Genomic DNA, 22626 nt, shown 5'->3' with positions numbered 1-22626 from the left:
CTTCATGTGTCCCAATGTTTTTGTCAACAAACGGTAGGTATTGTTCCTCTTTAGCTTGTTACAGTTCTTTCAGAGGCAGTCAACGGTGGAGAGAGACTTTCAGCACAAGGCCTTCTCTCTCTACCTGACATGCCACCAACATCCCATTCCATCCCCAAACTCGTACTTGTCCAGAGGGCATTTGAACCTCTAGGCATTGGCCGAACAAAACCCCACCTACTGAGAGCCTTCCTCTGTGATAAATGTCAAAGAGCTATTAGCTCTTCCATCCTGCTTGCTTGTTATGTTATGTTAATTGTAGCTTATATAGTGCACAATCACCAGCATGTCGCTTAGCGCGTGTAGAGAAAGCTCGGGTAGCTACTGATATCCCAGAAAAGCACCAAATCATTGTTTAAGACTAGAGCCAGGGCTTCCCTAAACAAATAAGTCTTAAGATTCTTCCTGAAAAAAGGAGGGTGAGTTCCTTACGAAGGTTCTCCGGTAATTAATTCCAGATTTGGGGAATTAAAGCAAAGAGCACTCTGCCACCTATCGATGCCATTTTGGTTCGTGAGGGGGCCAAAAGGCGTGCCTTAATATAGCCGGCACCTGGCCAAAGATGGCTTTATAGGCAATGCAAAGGCCTTTAAACTTGGATCTCTGTTTGACCGGGAGCCAATGCAGCTTAAGCAGCAGAGGGGTGGCATGAGCCCATCTGGGGAGCCTAAAAATCAGCCTAGCTGCATCGTTCATGATCACCTGCATCTTGCTGATTAGTTTCTTAGGGAGGCTGATATAAAGGGCATTGCCATAGTCAAACCTGGACACGATCGTGGCAGATACGATCTGTAGAGTGGTAGGTGAGAGCAAGGGGGCCAGCTTCCGCAGCTGCTGCTTTATGCCCAGGCAGGTGCCAACCACCGAGGACACTTAATTGGTCAATGAGAGGTTTTTGAGACCCTTCTATCTATGCTTTGCTTGACTGGTTATACATACTAATGCCAATAAAACAATGTGTTTTTTTTTTCAAAAGAGAAGAGTCCAGGTGGGACGGGCAAGTTCGTCTTAGGTGTTTGACTGGTAGGACTGAGGAAACACTTGTCATGTGTGCCTTTTGTGGAGAAGTTTACTCTAAATCCAAGGTGAAAACATGAGTTTTTAAAGGTTTTCTGAAACTCTTCCATCGCAATCCTTTTTTTGCTGCAGAGGCCCGGCCCGGCCTGCCCACAGCTTGTAAACACTAACAGACTGCAACTCAATGCACACCTGTGCAATCTTAGGTTGCAGCTAGCTTGCTATGCTTGTAAGAGGTTAGGAGACGCAGTTTGCAGAATGAGGAGACCATGGTTCAAAGTCCAGCATTTCCACCAACCCAAATTGTCTGCTTCTGGACAGATCACTTTTTGTTTGTTCCCGAATCTCCACCTAATTGAATTGCACGTGAACAATACAGTTTTTAATGTTGTCTGCATTGAAGTTACTTTACTCTCCTGGATTTCTTCGTCTATGGTGCTGGTTATTCTACTAGGAAAATAAATGAATCGAAGTCCAAGGTTTGGTTTTGAAATCCCATTCAAATACTTATTCATTGCTTTTACTTCCGCGTGTGAGGAGGGGGTCTGTCTGTGGGAACTTACACGGTCTATACCACAGCGAAACCTGCTGCAGAGCCCTCGAGCAAAGAGAATTGACGAATCCGCTGGAAACTTGGAAAGTAGGTCGCTCTCCAGATGCTGTTTGTGCAAAGATCTAAAGATATCCGAGCTATAAAAAGAGAATGATTCTGCGTAGGTAGATTAAGGTTAAATTGTTGCCTTGGTATAAGATGAAATGGAACTGAGATCTATTATCTGTTCTAAAGAACCAAGGTTCTTGAAAAAATATGAACACTTGTAGCATTGTTTGTTCATTCTGCAGGCTGTCTTCATCTATTATCGATCAGTATATATTTTCTTCTTTCGCAAAGGATCTCCCATTTGGCTGTGGTTGAGCCGTGATCGATCAGGTCACTGAAAAGCTCTAGAGAAACAAATACACCTGAAATTTAAAAAAATATAAAAGGCAACCAGGACCATGATGCCTTTCAGGGTCCCTTATGAACACAGACTTTGCTTGATATCCAGAGGGTATAATGCTTTCTCAGTATAGGTGCTTCTCTTTAATAAATGCCCACTTTTTCAGATTATAAGGTTGGTCTCTAAACTTCGGATTGTGGAGCAGACGGGCCCAAGCATTTATTCCCTTTCTGTGAAAATTGCGATTCTCATATTAACATGACTAGAGAATCTGGATTTCATTAAAGACACGGAGACTGACATTATGCATTATTCCTTTAATGCAGTCCATGCAGCCGCTTACATCACAATATTAAAAGGTTCCAGAATAAAACAATAGCAACATATGAAAGGCATGAGCCATCAACAATCTGTCTCTTTTAAATGTGGAGGAAAATAAGTTCATGAAACTTGAAACGTCAAAAAGATCTTCTAATGAGCAGTATGAAGGAGAAGGAAGAACGAAGGTAAAACTAAAGGCCAGACAACACACAGTTAAGGAGCGTTACTTGAAAAGAGAAAGAAGTAAATATATCTTGAATGTAAACAATAGTGTCAATCTTATCGAGCTAAAAGGACAAGAGATGAAACAAGTACTGTTAATAAAATGTACCGTAATAAACTGTAACAAAAACAGCATTAAATCATTGTAAGACCACCAAGGGGTGGGATGTGAGGGATAATGTCAGCCTCCGTGTCTTTAATGAAATCCAGATTCTCTAGTCATGTTAATGAGAATCGCAATTTTTATTACAAGAACGGAGGATACATTATGCATGTTGGTAGCTTTGTAAAACAACATCAGACATATGTTCAATAGGCTTGCAATAATGACGTGCAAAGGTGCTAGCATTTGATCAGTCAGCAGCTTTGAGATTGTCGTCTAACTTACCTCCGTACAAGAGAGATTTACTGGCCATAGCACCCCTCTAAGGGAGTGAGCTTGAAATGTATTTTAGTCAATACCTGCTAAACTCATAACAGTCTTAACCCATCTAGCAATAGAGGTCGAGGTTACGCCTTTGTAGGATTTAACGAAAGGTATAAGTAATTGGTTAACATCCTGAGGGCGAAGAGCAACCATTCTGCGATCATACTCTCTCATGCAGTCCACAACGCAAAGTTTTGAACATAAATTAAAACGTGGGTAAGAGATTGAAACATAGTCTTTGTTCTTCTATAAATCTCAAATTTGACTCCGAACATGTTAAAAGATCTATTCGTAATCTCTAGGGCTTTGACATCAGAACCCTTCTGCATGAGATTAGGCATAGTAGAGTAGCCAGCTTAATGGAAAGGTTTTTTTTTTATTGAGAAGAGTATTAACAGGACAGTTATTGAAAAGATCAAGGATTAGTTTGACATCCAAAGGCTTACATATTTAGGTTTAGGCTGTCTTCTTAAGCGAATGCTTTTCATCACTCTAAAAACGATGACATTTTTACCTACCGTTTTACCATTGACAAGGACATGACAAGCAGAAATAGCCTATCTATAGCAATTGATAGTTCTATAGCTCAGGCCTTTATCAAATTGTTTAACAAGGAAGTTAACTATGTCAACAATAGGTGCTTCCAAGGAATCCAGGTTCCTCTCCAGGCACCAACGTACCCAGATTCTCCATATGTTATATCTGTAGTGAGTGCCTGGGGCCCAAGACTCTCTGAGGATAGTTGCAGCTGTCGCCGAAAGTCCTAAGATTTCATTGGATCTCCTGACACTCTCCAGGCAAGAAGGGTTAAACTCCTGTTCTGAATTAGGGGGTGAACTCCTCCGTCTATGTTTGCAAGAAGATTCTCTAGGGTAGGAATTAAGTAGGGGGAGTTGCAAGCTAGTTCTAGAGTGGTGGGGAACCATGCTTGGGATGGCCAAAAGGGAGTTATTAGGACAAGGAAGCACTGATCCTGTCTCACTATCTGAAGAACTCTCTGAATCATGGCAAAGGGAGGGAATGCGTACACCGTGGCTCCTTTCCAAGATTGTAGTAAGGCGTTGACTGCTAGAGCACCCGGGTCGGGCATCCAGCTGAAGTTGTTCCCTAGTTAAAAGGTTAGTCTGCTCACAAATAAGTCTATCTCTAGAGGGCCCCAGATCTTGTTTAGGGTATTGAACACAGAAACATTCAGTTTCCAATTGCTGTGATCTAACAGGAAACTTGAGTTCCAGTCTGCAGAGATGTTCGATTTCCCCGGAAGGTATTCCACTTTGAGAGCGATCTTATGTTCCAGACAGAACATCCAAAGTTACTTTGCTAGATTTGAGAGATTCACAGATTTGGTGCGCTCATGAGGGCATAAAGCCCAGCTGGTAGTTCATAATAATTTATGTGGTGAGATGATTCCTCTTGTGACCAGATACCACCAGTGTTCTGATTGAGAAGGCAAGCTCCCCAGCCATGAAGGCTTGCATCTGATTCTAAAACAAACTCTGGTTTTGAACCAAAGATTGCTTTTCCGTTCCAACCGTCTAGGTTCTCGAGCCACCAGGTTAGTTCCGATTTGGCTTCTTGATCAGGACAGGTTCGATCTCCGTTCCAGCCAAGGGGCAGAGGAGAGTCCGAAGGGGAGAGCCTGAAATTGGTAAAGGTGATTTTTCCAGAGAAATTGAAGAAAGGGTTGGGGGGATTCGGCCATAGGAATGGTGAAGTAAGCATACTTCAGGTCTAGTTTGACTAGCCAGTCTCCCTCTAGAGCAAAATCCCTAAATAGATGGATGCCCACCTTCTTGAAGTATCTGTAAACAAAATATTTGTTTAGTTTTCTTAAGTTTATGACAGGTCTCCAACCTTTGTCTTTCTTTTTTACAACAAAGAGTGTGTCTATAAATCTTAAAGTTTCTTATGGGACCTCTATTATGTCTCCCTTCTGAAGCATAGAGGAGATCTTCTCCACTATTATTTTTTGTTGCTCTTGGAGAAAGAGGCATGTCTCTTGGGAAAGAAGTTTTTAAATGAATGTGAGTCAAATCTATCATAAACCCATTTACAGTGTTTAAGAACCAAGGATCTTCAGTGATCAATCTCTAATAGTGAAGGAAGTATTTGAGTCTGCCACCCACTTTTTGGGGGAAAGAAGAATGGAGAGGGGAGAGAGTTCTCACTTGCAAGGTTGTTTGAGATGAAGGTTCCACAGGATCGAAATGCTCTGATGCTTTTGGCCTCTAATTCTCTGGGGGTATATTTGAGGCACGCTGTACTGCTGATACCCTCTTCCGAAATCACAGGATCTTGGAAATGGCCTTTGATTGAAGTGGCCAAGAGAGGACCCGTCTTCTGGCGCGACATAAATGTTAAGATTGAAAACTCTGCGCATAATTTGCTGTGCCTGGTCCAGGGCGGTGAAAGTGGAGACGTATTTCCCCAAGGATTTAATGAGGTCTTCTCCAAAGAGTAAACCTTTTGGGTTTTGCCAGGGTTCTTTATCCGCCATGTCAGTTAGTTTTGGATTTATTTCAGTCAAAACGACTTTGTCTTTCTGCATTAATGCTAACGTTGGCATTACCCAGTAGAATTAATGCTCTCTGGCTCCATCCCCTGATGATATTGGTGTTGAGAGGGGTGCCATTGATGTGGCGGTCTTCTGCGGAATCTAGGATTCTGGCTAATGGTCCAAGTATGTCGAGAAGACGGTCTTGGCACCCTTTCAGGGATTCTTCCATCCCTTTTCTTGGATCACGTCCAAGTTTGAAAAGGAATTTAATGAGTTCAGGGTCCAAATTGGGGGTGTAGCAGCTTTTATCCTCAGTAGAAGGTCTAGAGCATTCAGCTCTAAGGATGTTACGAGTGCCCCTGTCTAAGAGGTTTCTTATCCATTTTTTTATGAATTTGCAACGTCGTCCTGAGGGAACCACTCAGAACTTCTTGGGTGTTTCAGATTTAATGGGGAAAACATTTCTTCCCCTAAGGGGTCAAGGATAATGTCCTTAGAGGATGATGGGAGTTCCTCTTATGGATTGTAAAATTCTTGATCATCTTCATCAAGATCGAAGACATACTCATCAGGTGTGTCTGAGGATTCTATATCAATAGATTCTTTATCTCCCATATTGTAAAGAGCATTGTGATGTTTTGTGCCGCTGCGGACACCCAGATGTTTTGCGCCGCTGCGGACACCCAGATGTTTTGCGCCGCTGCGGACACCCAGATGTTTTGCGCCGCTGCGGACACCCAGATGTTTTGCGCCGCTGCGGACACCCAGATGTTTTGCGCCGCTGCGGACACCCAGATGTTTTGCGCCGCTGCGGACACCCAGATGTTTTGCGCCGCTACGGACACCCAGATGTTTTGCGCCGCTACGGACACCTTGGGAGTTTGAGGTGCGAGGACCTCCAATAGAAGTTGAGGTGCTAAGACCTCCCTGAATTGATAAGGTGCTTGTGCCACCTATATTGCTCTTATCAATGTTTTTACTTTTCTTAAGTCTTTTACCCCTTAATTCAGTGATCTTGTCAGAGTAGAGGTGTGGAATTTCTGAGATTTAGTCCTCATCAAGGAGTGACCTTTTAGAGGACATGATCTGATTTAAGGTCTCAAACATGCAGGACCTTAATTCCTGAAGGATTTTTTGCAGGGCTTCGTTGTCTGTTAGGAGTAGGGGCAGAAGCCTTGTCAGAGTCAGACATGGTATATAGGAAGTGTTAACTTGTAAAAAGTGGTAAAGCCCTTTAATGAAAGATAATTAGGGAGGATTTCCCTTAATAATAGTGACCAGGTTTATAGATGAAGGAATGTCAAGAGAATAATTCCGCTCATTATAATTAATTTTGTTATAGAATGTTAAAAAGGCCAGTTAAATGAGGATTTCCTGCTAAAACCCTTTTTTTTTAATGAATAAGTTTGTAAAACAATAACAACTTGCGGATGAAATCCGAAATAATAAAAGGTAGCGATGCAGAGGATGTAGAACAAGGATGAAATTGAAGAATAATCGTTTACACGAAAAACAAAATATTAAGGTTTGATTAAACATCAAAAAATCTTTAAATATATTCAAACATTAGAAATAGTACATAAGCTGAAAGAAAAGGCAGGCTAATCTGGTCAGTCACGCAAGGAAAGGGGGTGTAGGGTGATCTCCGTAAATTGGAAATCGGTATAGAGGGGGGAAGGGGGGGGGGTTAAGCCACACACAAGGGAACTTCAAAATAGGGATAAAAAAATTAATAATGGTAATGAAGGAAAATGAACTTATCTGCTTGGAGCCGCATTTAAAAAAGGCAGATTTTTGATGGCTCATGCCTTTCATGTGTTGCTATTGTTTTATTCGTGAACCTTTTAATATTGTGATGAATGCGGCTGCTTGGACTGCATTAAAGGAATAATGCATAATGTAGCCTCTGTTCTTGTAATTAAATCATTCCTTATGTTACTCACGTACAGGCTCACGATGACCTCCGTTTCCATATTTTACAGGTGTATTTTCACAATAAACTCTACAGTTAGGATGGTATTGGCGAGTTGTACACTCCGTTTTAGCAATAGGACGGCAGTGTTTAGAAGAAAGGGCTGTCCAGAAATTGAACAGGATCAGAGGGAAGGCGCTTCTGTGGCGTTCCAATGGGTAAATGATGGCTCAGGCGGAGCTTTTACTACTCTCTGGATTGTCCTAGGGAGAGAGGGTAGGGTGCTGAGCAAAGCATTTAGGTTGTGTTAGTCATTTGGTCTTGGTTGGAGTTCCATCTGGTGAGGCCTTCAGTTCTTTACTCTGCAGCAAGAGGACAAGAGTGCAATCAAGTATTTAGTAGGAAAAGTTGTACATAAGTGGAAGGCAGGTGAAGAATGGACATACTGGTCGGCTCATGCATGGTATTTCCAGCTGGGACTGTGAAGGGATGAGTCTTCAAAGCTATTCAAAGAGAGCAGCGCAGGGCTTAGTCGTATACACCCTGGTAACGTGTTGCAGGTCTTCGGGGCATGGCCGAAAAGGTGCGGTTTGCTCTTGGGTCAATTTGCCACTGTTATTTCCAGGATTACTTTGCATCTAATGATATGTATGCCTTTTAACCCCTTCGGTGCTCATGACGAGCTCAGCTCTACATGAGGCACAGTGCTTGTGTGCTCATGACGAGCTGAGCTGCCTTTTCATAGTAGTGTTATTTTCTGGAGGCAGGTGTTTAGGGTCTGCTGTGAGATCGCAGCTGTCGCCAGACAACTTTATGAGCATCACTGGAGAGGGGCTTTGGCTCCGTCCACATGTTGAAAGCCAGGAGTACACATTTTGACTGGACAGAAATGTGCTTCCACAAAAAAGTGCTTGCCCCCTACAGTACCTATAAGCATTTTGTTTATTTTGCTGGCTGAGGTTGAACTTTCAAGGGCACGCATGACATTACAACGGTGTAAACATGTCTTAGTTAACTAGATAATGTATTGTGTGTGTCTGCCACTGGCATCAGCACAGATAGGAGGAGGGCAGTCATCGACCTACATGGATTTTTAGATCTGGCTTGACAGTGGAACTGTCCCCTATCTGTTTAACGCACACCAATATTATTCTACAGTTCCTTGCTTCCACACAAATACATATTCATTCATATGTTTCTGTGCAATGCTTCACATTATCACACAACACTTCTTTAAAGCCAGACCCATTGGCGTTCCCAATGCTTGTTGTTCTTGGAGTACCTGGGTGACTGATGTAGAGGCCTTTGAATGTAATGCAGGAGCAAACTGGGAGGAAGTGACATTGGGGGTGTTTGTGTGTGTCTGTCCGTCTGTCTTTCTGTCTGTGCCTCGTGCCTCCACTTGCACCTATTTGTGCATCTGTGCCTGTGGAGTGATTTGCTGAGGGCTAGTACCTGGGCTGTGGTTATGAAAAGGTGAATGGGTAGCAGGAACTTCAGTGCGGTCAGAAGGTTAACAGTACCTCTATTAGGTGCCTTGATGCTTATGAGGCGCTTCATAAGCGCACCACATTTAATAAGGGGGCTGCAGTGTTTGCAGCCGGGCCTGTTTCTTGTTGGAGTGGGAGTGGGGTAAAAGAATTAAAGAGTTAGTGAAGAGTGGACTAATATTTGTTGCACTGTGCTGCAATCTCTTCAACTAAAATTATTTTTTATTGTCATTGTCAATTAGACAGACTGCTTTAATGACATAATTTTAGGAGAAAGTCGAGGTTTTTCATTTACCACTCCAGCTGAAATTATTCCTACAGATATTTTTTGTTTTATTCATGCGGATATCCTAAAAGTCATAGGAACCCTCATTCTGCCTTTCCTGAAGTCACTATTCTTGCATTTTTGACTCTCTTCTCGTTGAAGCATATGCAAACACAAAACAGTTAACAAGCTCATGTTTGTACTATCCACAGCCTGTAAACAGTTTATTCTGTCTAGACATCTCTCCTCATTGGCAGTCTTTGGTACCTCATTCTCATCCAGTAATGATCCCAAGATATTGTGTGTCCATATGGCTTTAAACGTTTAGGTTTCTTCTTTTGTCAAATGTACTTTTTAAAATATAAATAGGCACATAACCTGTAAAAGCCTATGACCGTATTTTGAAATTACCTTTAAAATACCTCTCCACGGGTTTGTTCTTTCCTCGGCGTTGTGTATTGCTGCCAAATTATGGGAGTGTTACTACCAGTGGTACCACAGAGACTAATATTTCACAAGTGAAACACATTTTATACAGAAGAGCAGTGAAGAAATATCCTCAGAGATACAAACTGGTTGGTGCAGTAAAATCACGTCCAGAAATAATTATAAAGTGAACTAAGAGGTAACAAACAAACACCCATGTCTCTGAAGCTGGTCTGAAGCACTGAGTTTGATACTATTTAAGTGCAACTTAGAGCTGATTTTCTTTTTGTTTGTAGATGCTACCATTTTAGTCTCTCTTGTCTTTGCTTTAGTGGGAAAGTTGCTGGTAAGGCAGTTACTAGTGGTGTAAAGCACTTATCTCTGGTGGTTACTTTGTCACCGGTGCAAATTAGTGGAGTGGGTCTCAGGGGGTGGCAATGTTTCCTCCTTCTGCAATATGCTGTATTTGACATTTGCCATCTTGTCAACTACTGCAGTATGCAAAAAGTGATGGAGTTGGATGCGGCCCAAGTGATTGCCAGTGTTACAGATAAGGTGGTCCTAGACACAAATTTCACACACAATGTTTGATATTATTGCAAATGAACTTTCCTAATTCTTATTCCATGTGAGCAATCAATCCTGTTTTGAAGAAAAAAAAAAAAAAGGAAAAAACAATAGCCCAAAAACAGGTGTTCAGTAAGCACACAAAAGAGATATTCAATTGTTTTTAAAAAAGTAGTAGAGGAGAAAGGACTCTACTGTTTATTTTCAATAAATTCCTCCTCAACATTGCTATACAAAAATATACAGTTTTTTCAAATCAAAAAAGAGAGGGGGTTACCAGGAAAGAGTAAAGTGCATAGTGTGAGAGGCTTTGTGCTCGTGTGAAAGAAAGAAAGGACCAGGAGGTCAGGGGATAGCGAGTTCCACAATTGTCTTTGAGTCCAAGGATTAATTTAAGCATTTCATCCATCCCCTTGTTGCTGTTGCACTTGATGCTCTAAGTGCGATGGGTGCGCCCCGATGTGGGTCCCGTGCTCACTGTGCCACTGGAATCTAGATATATCTCCCTGGTAAGGGAGATATATCTGGAGTGACCGGGTCTAGAGTGACCGAAACCGGGTCTAGGTCACTTGTATTCCGGTTCATGGAGGTTTGGCAGTCCAGGCTGGCCTGTTCCTATGAGGAGCAGGGTCAAGGCTGATTTGTATTTGGCTGAGTCCATACTAAGGTGGCAGAGTGGTCGAAGAACTATGGATTGGGATGCGGTCTGAGCAATTGCCCATGGCTGAGATTAATTCAGACATTCTATCCATCACCTTGTTGTTGCCGCTTGTCAAATACAACGTAGTTGCCACCATTTGTGAAATGTGGGCAATGCTTTACGTCTGTTTTCTCCGTTTATTAGTCCAATTGATAGTGGAGGTGGATGGGCAGATAAGTTGCCCCTCTTGGAGCCACAGTACTTCCAGCTGGAGTTTTTGTTTTATGGTTCAGATATCTCCATTTTTTCAGTTTTCATACAAAAATAGCACTAAATGGAGCACTGTAGTGCTCTTCTTATGTGCTCTATTGTTACAACGAGAAAATGAAGAAGTCCCCTTCTAAACAAAAATCCTCCCCAGCCCCTCAGTACTCCATGCACAGAGGTATGATATACATGGCACTAAAAGTCTCTTCAAGGGTCTGTTTAACTGGAATCTACTGGTTGTGTAGGGGGGTGACATCAGTCAGGCAAGGAAAGCTGCTGGAACTCTGCCGAAAGAAGGGCCATGAATGGGCACTAGTGCCTCTCATATGAGGCACTCTATGCAGTGGGAGAGAGGGTAAACTTTTCCCTCCCCAATATGTACCAGAGGCGATGGAGCCACACCCTGGTGTGTCGGGGTGCATCCTGTGTCCCAATGCGTTAATATGTTCTGGAGTGCTGCTCCCAGAGCCAACCCTATCTACCTTGCATTACTGGATTTTAATGGGAAAGGGAGCAAATTATGCACCCCATGATTGTGTAAGCAGGAAATCTGGAACTTTGCGTGTCCAAATGTAGATCAAATACATCTAGGATCATGGCCCAGTACTCCGCTAATTTAGGGCATCCCCTAGCAAGTATAGCAACGTTCTGGAGGAGCCACAACCCTTCCAGCAGTCAGGGCTCCACTCTGGATTTCCTTTGTGTAGGCGCACATGTGTGAGGTACCATTACGTAGCTATCTTGGTGGCAGTTGCATTGCTGGTTGGATTGCATGCTGTATGTTGTGCTCTATGATACGCCTTACCACATTCTTTCAGTGTCAATTGCCTTCCTAGTTCAGTCTCTCACCTTTTCTGGTCTGCAATGGGAAGCCGCAGGGTAGGTTGGCGAAGAATGATGTACAATTCAGTAATAAGCGGTTTATCCAAGGTTTTGGCTACTAGTCATTTCTCAAAAGGTGTAAGATATCTCTGTGCCCCAGGGTGGTTAGACGGGTGCAACAGCCAATGTCACACCTGCAAATAATGCATCCTTTCGATTTCAGGAAGCGCATACTCCATGCGTAATTGATCAAATGGTATCACACCCTCCTCATCATACAGACCCCACCAAACGGCATTTTGACCGTTGCCATGGTGAGAACACCTCCTGGTTCGTACTCTGGCTGAAGTCGGCTTTGCCCAGAATAGGCGTCAGCGGAGAGCGGCATGACGATAGACCCTTACAAAGTCCCACCTGATCCCATACTTCGATCATAGCCCTGGTGATGGGTGACGAGTTTAGGTTGCTCTGGCGAGGTGGCTTTTTCAAGAAGAGAACTTTCCAGAGGTGCTGTCCGCAATTGCTCTATCTTGAAATAACCAGCGCTTCTCTGATTCCTTCCTACTCCATTCCATCAGGTACCGTAGTTGTGCGCTTTATAGTATTGTAGGAGATTAGGGAGACCCAAGCACCCCTTATCAGGAGGTCGGTAGGACTGTCGTTCTTATTAAATCTGTATATTCTTCTTTTGGACAGAAAGGGGAAAAAACTAATTAAAACCCTCTGATTCATCATGTAGCTTGAATGAGGGCTGTGAAACATTCCCCATGTCTAGCGGAGGCATCCCATAGTTTCAGGCCGCTTTGACGCAATCTTTTTCGAAGCCATAGGCTGAAGGATGTTTTCCGTTTGGGTGCCACCTTAATCCCTATCCACAATGCCCTTTGGTGGCGACTTGTGGCAATATGGTGTCCACTTGTGGCCATTTGTAGTTGTTCACTAAGGCAGCTGGTTTCAGGATAACCTTTGAATAAGTAAATGGTTGCAGTTTAGATTTGTTACATATGAAAACATACATTGTGGCTATCTGAAAAATCCAGGACTGTTCCGACACTAGTGGCCCAGCGTTTGATAACCTGGATTAGAGGCTCCTCCTACCCTAGAGACCTGTTTCTAAATCTTTTTTTGACTGTACTCTTTTGTACTGTTACTTTTCTCCCCTACAATGACAATAATATTTTTCTTTTCCCCTGAATATGTGGGAAGTGTCCCTGTAGCCGAAGGATCCCAGGCAACGTTTGTCCTATTGTGATGAGTCCCTTGAGGTTTTTTTCTAATTTGAGATGGTGTTCTTCATCTACTTAGTCTCCTCAGAGCAGGCCAGGCTGTCGGGACTGACCTTTCTGCGGCCAGGCACACCACACCTTTTCAATTCTTCTGCAGTCACCAAATGTTGTGCTTCATGATGGACCCACACCAAAAGGTACAACTTGTGTTGAGATGGTTTAGCTGAGTGAAATTGTTTAATAAGCATCTCTTGTGCTCAACATTGTATTATATAGGGGTGTTTGTTTAACACTCTGTGTAGAACTGAAAATGATTGCATCAGAGCATGCTAGGGTCCAGAAGTGAGTGTGAAAAAAATATGCGTTTAGACATCTGTTTGATAAATATGTTGGGGTAACAGGCATTGGGAAAGTGCTGTGGGGAAAAAAAGGGGGTCAGCTTCTCATTATGCATGCTTTGCTTAATGTGGTACTTAAAGCTTTACAGTAGGTGGGGAAAGACCCAAAGGGTAGGTCAGCATGGAAGAGTGCAACAAAGCAAGTGTCATACAGTACATTACATCTCACGGCCAGTGAAGCCGAGAGGTGGACAGAACTCAGATCATGATCAATATGAATCCTGGAAGTACCTGGGAAGTGAGTATTGAATATGGTGTCGGTGTTTGTGGAGCGGTATTCTCTTCAGGGAATGAAACCCCTCTTTCGTGTACTTATTCCTGTGTCAGTAATACTACGCTGCAAGCAGCAGTCCCCTGTTGACAGCTCAAAATCCGTTGATGTCAAGGCTGTCGAGCATTCAGACGGACTTAACCAGCATTGCTGCTTACTTGTGCGGCAGCCCTGACATCAACAGATTTTGAGCTGTCAACAGGGGACTGCTGCTTGCAGCGTAGGATTACTGACACAGGAATAAGTACACGAAAGAGGGGTTTCATTCCCTGAAGATTTAGGAGTCTTGTGGTCCTGAGGAGAACCCCTAAATCTACTGGGTTCGAAACGCGTAGACCTTGTTATTTTCCCATGTCAAATATAATTTGTCTTAAAATTGTGAATAGTTGAAGATCTATTGGATTGTTGTGAATATGGAAAAACATATCTATATGATTTGGGGAACACATTGTATTTAGTATCGTCGTTTGACATTGGGAATATTGTGGTCCATGGTGTTGGTCACGCAACAGTGAGCCTGACCCACACTGGGCTGTTGGATGGATGGTGTGGGAGTGTGTGAGACTATTGCTTTGGCCAAATTTGTGACAGGTGCGTTGTGTTGATACGTATTGAGTGAGTATAGGTGTATGGTCTGAATGAATTGTATCTAATGTACATAGTCCGTTGGTTTGTATCATATGAATATATATGCACAAAAATTTACTCTTTGGAAGATAATTGAATGTAAATAAGTGGAATAAATCATTTATTGGTGCAATTTAAAAAGCGGATCTTTATGTTTTATTCTTAAGGTCTAGCTATAAGTTTGTGGTGAGTTTAGTCCAGTACTGGCATTTGTATCTTTAGTTTACATAGACTCAGCCTTACTGAGTTCGAGTCAAGGCCTTTTGGTGTTTTCTTGATCATTACGCTGAGGCACAGCGCGTTCAAACAATAGGTTGCAAGGACGGAAAACAAACTGAGGGTGTTTCAAGTTCACTGAGAAGGTCTAGTGTCTCAAATTGCAGTGCATGTCTTAGTATAGGAAGAGAAGGCCAAGAGGCACTGGTTTGTGAATTGATATAAAACAAGGATTAGGTATTTTATAGCGATCTGTGGTAAATTGGAAGCCAATCAACTTGTTGGAAGAAGGTAGGAGGAGGGCAGTGTGCAAGGTTGGTGAGAACAATTAAGGATTTTGTGAGCTACCGGCAGTATGATCACATAGAGTAGCCTGTTGCACTATGTACATTTGCGGAGGACTGACGCATTTATGTGGATTTTAGCTCAGTGGAAGGTGAGCTGGGAATAGCATGTTTTCACATGTTTTTTAGCAGGAGGTGGACGTGGCTGGTTGTTGAGGTGATGCATTTTGAGAATTTCATACATTTGCCAAACCCCAGAGTATATCAGAGAAGGCTAGAAAAAGAATTTCTTTAGTGAAGCTTCTAAATGTCCAAATAGAAGTTGAACGATTTGTATATGTTGCACCTCATAAAATAAAAAAAGTTTTACCAGGATGTGAGCTGTATATTTTTACAGGGAAGTAATCAAGAAGAGCAAGTTGCATATTTAAGGGAAAGAAAAGCATTCTAAACAGTGTTGTGGTTAAGAACAAAACAAATCTGCTTGGATATTGGAAAGAACTCGGCCATTACTAGCATTACCTCTCTTCGAACTTTGTGTATGTGGTATTGCTATAGAGCAAACCTGGCCATAAGCAGCGAAACTCTGTACAGGGTGAAAGACCAGTACAACATCAATTAGCCATAGGCGAGGTAGCTGGTTTGTGGACTCTTAATGTATTGTGTTGTAGTGTTCTTTAAAGATGTAAGTCTTCAACTGTTTTCTAAATTGGGGCAACATTGGGGTGATCTTGATGGCTATGGGGGAATGTTGTTCAAGAACCTGCATGCATAGATTGAAAAGGCCTACTGCCTTTTTTTTCTTTTCTACACTTCTTAGTTTTTAGGTTTCGACTGCAAAAAAGCTGCGCAAGCAGCTTTTGCGCAGGAGAAATCTAATGAGTTACAGTATGTTGCTCGGGAATCCGCCCTCTGTTCCATTGGCTAGCTCCATAAATGGAGGCTAGCCATTGGAACAGAGAGGCGTCCGTCATGGCCGGACCAGATTCGGGGGCGTTCCCGAGAATTTTTGGCTTTTGGCTACGCCATGCTACGTCAGCCAAAAGCTGGGAACGCCCCCGAATCTGGTCCGGCCGGGCCGCAGGCAAGCCGGAAGTCCCGCCGCCGCTTGTTCTATGCCAGGGGAAAAGTGCCCGGGAGAAAGGAGTGCGGCCGCCAGCGAGGCCCCGGTGCAGGAGAGCCCCGCCCGCGGCACCCAAGAAGAGAGCCCAGGCCCCGGCAGAGGAAGGACACCGCAAGCGCCCCCGCCGCCTCCTGGGAGCAGTCCGGTGAGTTTTGAAGTTCTCCGTGTCCCTCCTCCCGCCGTCCCCCCTCCCGCTCTCCGTGTGGCGCTCCTTGTTAGAGCGGTTCCAGTGGCAGAGCAGAGCAGAGCCCCCGTCCCCTGACATCTGAAGGCTGCTCCCGAGAGACGACGGGCTCATCACACCGCACGCCACCACTGCTCTAGCAGAGGTATGTGCGTGGATTGTGGCCTCTGTCTGCGCCCCCCACGCACTTGCCTGTCTTGTCCCCTCACCATTCCAGTGCCACCCTTCTGTGACGGAGCGTGGCCGCTGTGGCGTGTGACAGGTGTGCCCCTCATGGGGCAGGGCTGGCCTCCGTGCTCCCTCACAGCTGCATACTTGGCACCGCCAGCAGACCCTGGAACTTCAGCAAGACTTCCGGCCTTCAGGTTTACACTGCCCACTTTATACAACATCGGATGCACTTCAAAACATTTTTCCAAGCAAATGTAATAAATTAGGTCGTGTTAGACTCGGTAATTAAGGCAAATTTTCAGTTGGGGATGGTGTTGTGTTTTAGTAAATCCTCCCCAGGGAGGCAGTTTCCTCTCAGACTCCCTCTATGTTGCGGTATTACTCCTTGTGTTAGTATTGTATGTTATGAGTCTGACACCCCCTGCACACAGCTACCAGCAGCTTAGCCACACGCGTGTACGCTGTCTTAAAAAACGTGGGTTGGTTCCTTTGAAAGTAGTTGGGGTGTACCATGTTCGCCACGAGGTGCAATCAGGACTTTTATAAACCTGTCAACCTTTGGGAACCGACGAACCCGCCATTCCAACAGCATCTAACGCATAGGTCTGCACGACTCCATTCAAACTCCCGATCCAACCGCTGGACCCAATGAACTTTTCTCGAGTGCAAACATTCAATACAAGCATGGTTTCCGAGGTTCGCAGATGCCCTGGTGTTGTCTCATTAAGTAAAAGTCAATACGGGATTTATTGCATTGCCACACTTAGGGTATCTGACAGGGACCCTGGTGGCCAATAATGACTTCTTTTTATAGTGGATGGTTGGTGCTTTTATCACTAATAAAAAATTTGCATTAATTGATTGTATGTTTCAAAGGCCATCTGATTGTGTTTTTGCCTACTATGTTATCTACCCAATTAACTTCATTAAATGTTTTTTTCTGCATCCGCATAATGCATTGGCAGATAAGTCTGGTCATTAATTGAGAAGGGCTGCAAGTAACAAGCTGTGCATGTCTGTGCCCCTACTAATTCCTGCACACTACTTCACGATAAATAGTGCTCTGGGGAGACGAGGCCTTTTTTGGAATAATCAATTTCCATTTGTGTGGTATTTGCTGCGCGGAAACAAATACACACTCTGGCAAATGTAGGAATTTGTGTACATGTACGTGCACACCCATATAAACCATATGTTTGAGCATAGGCAGGTAGAACATATGAATTATGTATATATGGGTTATTAGCGCTGCTGGTAGTGTGTGGTGCTAGTCTGTGAGGGGTGTGACTGCTACTCTCGGAGGGTTGTTAGCGCTGCTGGTAGTGTGTGGTGCTTGTCTGAGTGCTTGTGATATTGTGACTGCTACTCTGTTAGACTTTTAGTAGAGTAGGGTTGCTGGTCTTTGAGAGGTGGGAAAGTGCTATTGGTAGAGTAGAGAGAGTGCGGAGTAGAGAGAGTGCGGAGTGGAGAGAGTGCGGAGTGGAGAGAGTGCGGAGTGGAGAGAGTGCGGAGTGGAGAGAGTGCGGAGTGGAGAGAGTGCGGAGTGGAGAGAGTGCAGAGTGGAGAGAGTGCAGAGTGGAGAGAGTGCAGAGTGGAGAGAGTGCAGAGTGGAGAGAGTGCAGAGTGGAGAGAGTGCAGAGTGGAGAGAGTGCAGAGTGGAGAGAGTGCAGAGTGGAGAGGGTGCAGAGTGGAGAGGGTGCAGAGTGGAGAGGGTGCAGAGTGGAGAGGGTGCAGAGTGGAGAGGGTGCAGAGTGGAGAGGGTGCAGAGTGGAGAGGGTGCAGAGTGGAGAGGGTGCAGAGTGGAGAGGGTGCAGAGTGGAGAGGGTGCAGAGTGGAGAGGGTGCAGAGTGGAGAGGGTGCAGAGTGGAGAGGGTGCAGAGTGGAGAGGGTGCAGAGTGGAGAGGGTGCAGAGTGGAGAGGGTGCAGAGTGGAGAGGGTGCAGAGTGGAGAGGGTGCAGAGTGGAGAGGGAGTGCTAGGGACTGCAGAGTGACTGCAAAGTGACTGCTAGAGATTAAGCTAATGGCAATGTAAATGACAATGCCATTTATTTATCTGTTTTCAAAACCAACACATAAATACAAATTTTGTCATTTACAATGCCAATAGCTCTAACTTTTCCAAAGGCGAAACCATTGCATTGTAAATGCTTGTTTTCTTTTTTTACACTTCTTAGTTTGCAGTTTGATGGTGTACTGGCTGTGATTGCACTGAGAAAATAAGCTAGGGTGCTGGTTGTGATGGTTTTGTTAAAGTTGCAGCTGGTTTTGAAGATGGGGCGTACCAACAATGGGAGCAAATGGAGTTCCATTAGGATGAGGGTGATGTGATCATATTTATGTAGGCACTGAAAGGGTGCCCTTAGGGGGGTGCCAATGTGGATGCTGGGAGGCCACGAAGCAGGGTGTTACCATCATCCAAATGTGAGAGTACAAGGGCTTGAATAGCACCTCTGCGGTCGCTTCCTGGAAAAAACGGTTTCTTTTTCATTAGAAGAGAAAGCTGGTACCAGGCAGACTTTGTTTTTGTGACAGTATGTTCCCTGAGGGGGAGGGTGGTGTCCAGAGTGTCATGGCAATCAGTGAAAAGATAGGATGCAGGTCATTGAGCAGAATTTCTACTGTTTCTTGATTGATGGTCTTGGCAATTTGCCGGAATTATGTCCTGGTTGGGTTGAGCTGCAGGAAGGCACTGGGCCTCGTGGTCTGGATGATGGGAGGGCATTGGAGGAAACATTCAAGCAAAGCTATGCATCATCGGCATATTGGTGAATCTTGAAATTGTTATCTGTGAGAGGAGCACCAAGAGTCTCCATTTAGAGTTTGAAGATGACTGGTGACAGTAGAGAACCAACCCCAGGGGACTCTGCAGGTGATGGGAATCTTTTGGGATGTGGAGAACTATTGAGGCATTGCTGATGAAACCAATGTGAAACCCCATGGTGCAAATGTAGATTGGATGGTCTACTGGATCAAAGGCCGCTGAGAGCTGCAGCAATATCAGGAGGCAGGGTCATCTTTATCTGTGGTCAGGAGTGCATTGTCTAGGATGTATAAGAGCGAGAGGTCTCTATGTTGCAGCATGATCTGAAACCTTACCGATAGTCATGCAAGAGATGATTAGCATGTGCTTTTGCTCGTGGATGGTAGGTCCATAATGGGCCATTGGTTAGCGAGGCCATTGAAATATTCTGTAGGTTTATTTTAGGAGTGGAGAAATAACTGCTTCCCATTTTGTGGTTGGACGTTCATCGTTGCCAGGCATGGGTATGTAAGAATGAATTATGATTTCAATACTCTGTAATCGAGCTATATAACAATACCATTTACAAGGCGTAAGGCATGATCGCTCTTGGGGGGCACTTTGAGTCTCCGTATATGAGTATGTTATTACATGTATTTTTATCATAATCCAGGAAAATTGTATTTTTTTTCCCAGAAATAATGTGGACTTTAAACAAAGAGAAGGATTGGTTGCATGCGAATTAGCAAAGATTAATTTGTTTCAGTTCACATAGTTCTGTTCTGTTAATATATTTATTAAGCGCATGAATACACAAAGGTGTCTTGGCGCTGAGGACTGGAGTAGCAGGTTCATGTAAGGCACAGATCATTATTTACTTAACATCCAAGTTTTCAGGGCCTTTCTGAAAGCAAACAAAGTTGTAAGTGTTCTAATGGAGAAAGGAAGTTCATTCCAAAGATTAGGGGCTGCCACCCTAAAGCTTCTACCACCCCAACTGGCTTTAGAAAATCTTGGAGTTGCTAGCAATATTTTAAGCATCCCAAAAACACAAAATGCACTGTCAGAAAATCAAAGCCCACAGTAGCAAATAGGACAACGTCTTTGAAAAGAGCATAGAACGCCTGAATATAATGCACTAAATATTCTGCTGTGCCTGTCAGGCAATTTCAATTCAATTTTTTCGGCCAGATGGTGACCTTTGTGCACAATACAAACAATTTACAATGTTTGCAATAAATAAAACGAGCACAGAGTAAGAGGAAGATAGGAGGTAAGGAAAAGAAACAAACAAAAAGACTAGGGGTGGAAAACTAGATAAAAAGTAGGGAAATTGTCAATATAAAGTTATAGCAAGCATTGGCAAAGCCAGCATGTCTGGCCCCTGCAAGCTAATGGTTTTTATTCATGCACTTATTTTTGAGGAAATACTCAATATGCAGATGTATTTAGAAAACAAATACCAACATATAAAAATATGTTTTTGTTTGTGGCCCTAATTTGGACAGGTAGGCCCAGACATGGGTCCTGTGCACACTGGGTCACTGTAACCAAGCTGTACCCAGCTGATGAGCCCATAACCAGAGCGAAACCTGTCCTGGGTTGCCTGTGTTCCGGTTCAGAGAGGACTTGGCTTGGCAGTTGGCCTGGACTGTTCCTAATGGAGCAGGGTCCAGACTGATTGGCATATAGCTGGGTCCAAACTGAGGTGGCATGGTGTGCAAAATAACAATAGACTGGGATGCGACCCGAGTAATTAGCAGTGGCTGAGATTAATTCAAGCATTCCACCCATCACTTTTTTGTATACTTTATAAAAATAAAGAAGCACTTGAGCAGCCCATGCACTCCGGCCCTGGCACTAAAGTGCACTCGTTTTCAGGCGACTGTGCACGTGATCAGGCCAAATGCTGTCACTGAGTCAAGAGAGTCAGTGGCTTAAGAGGGTTGACCCATTGCCCCATGCTGTAAGATGTGGTGGACGGAATCGAAATGACATAAACCGACAAATGAATAAAGAATGCGGACCAAAGCGGGTGTGCGTGTATTTATGCACTGGCGTAACGAAAAGTGAGGGGGCCTCCCTGCACGGTACTTAGGGGGGCCCCCTCCGGGCTCAATCAGGAGCTCTTCCGGCCAGAGTTCAGTGCCGAGGGGGCCCCATGGAGCTAGGGGCCCCTCGCACCGCATGGGCTGCGGGGGCCTGTGTTACGCCCCTGTATTTATGAATTTTGTTTTTTTTAACCTGAGACTGGCAAGACAGCTAAAGCAGTTTTTAGGCCGTACCTAGAAATGAACAACGCAGAGACCAGTAGTAGCCTGCACTTCATTCCCAGCTTGTATACAGCCTATACCAGAAGAGCCTGAGGAGAACTCGAAATTGACAAAGCCCTGTTTCCCCACTGCTCTAGCCAGGGGCTCATCCGTGCATCTCAAATTTCCATAGTATGTGAGTGTTGTGGCTGGGAACTGATCATCGTGGGGGGTGAGCTCAGCTGAACTTCAGGTATTCCATATGCAAACAATCCATCGGGCTGTGCTTTGTACAGTAGCATGGTGCAATTTCTCGCTTTGATAGACTCACATAGGCAGTAGAACAGAGGCTAGATTTCTTGTCTCTTGGTTTTTGTCTCGGACAGGTTTGTTCTTGCTTAAGAAAAAAGTGTCTGATCACTGGATATTTCAGGAAAGGCAAATAAGATGGGGCAGGTTCTTCCTAGTTGAAAATGTCTCTGCCTGGGGCACCTATGGCTCGGGGTATCTGTCCGACCTGCTCATCCACTTTCCCAGATATGCTAGGACTTGGTGTTTGTATGGCGCTGGTTTAGCTTTGTAGCTCGTTCGGCAATCCAGGTGAATTTAGTGGTTCAGCCTATGGTGATGTGTTAAAAGTATAGTATTTGGCTTGTTTCTTTGTTGGGGTGTTATCTCTTATGGTTTTGGCCTCTAAATGTTCAAACTGCAGTCCTTTACAAAGAACTTTTTTCTTCCTCTAAGTTGGCAGAGGTGTGCCTTGTCTGGCGGATGGAGGTGTGTGTGTTTGTGGTGTGCTATTGTATGGTATTTCTTGGTTATTGAATACACTAATTGCCACTTGTAGGGTGCATTGGCGCTCTATTAGTTGTATGTTACAGTTTCTGCCTGCTGTGTTTTATGTGGTTGTTGGTATTTGATGGAGTGTAGTTAGAAGGGCTCTCTTGAGGGCTTGGTCTTATATGTGCTGTTGGATGTTTTGCATGGGGTGTCTTAGTGAAAAGTGATATTATGAACCATGTGATAAATGGCCTTATTTTATACCTATGTCTTGTTAGATGCATTAGGTTATAGGATTGTGATGTTTTTAATGATACAGGGACCTACATAATAGCCACTAAGGCCCTATCTGTACATTGCTGGATGTTTGATTGTCCGATGGGTGAAATGTAGATGTAATAAGATATTTAATTCTGGTGCTAATGTTTTTTTTAATCAAAACAATTAAGTTTCACCTGAGGAATGGTCGCCTATATATGTTTTACACCTATGAAGCATTAC

The 22626-nt window shown here is 44.0% G+C and overlaps 1 protein-coding gene across 1 annotated transcript in view; it reads left to right on the top strand.

The window, feature by feature from the left end:
* The window catches only part of TMEM164 (transmembrane protein 164), a 294646-nt gene that overhangs the window by 84933 nt on the left and 187087 nt on the right, over nucleotides 1-22626 (top strand). The gene's annotated exons all lie outside the window — the stretch shown is intronic.

Source organism: Lissotriton vulgaris, chromosome 4_1 (assembly GCF_964263255.1).
Source record: "Lissotriton vulgaris chromosome 4_1, aLisVul1.2, whole genome shotgun sequence".
In the NCBI taxonomy this organism is placed as follows: domain Eukaryota; kingdom Metazoa; phylum Chordata; class Amphibia; order Caudata; family Salamandridae; genus Lissotriton; species Lissotriton vulgaris.
This window is presented reverse-complemented; position numbering and strand designations above follow the sequence as displayed.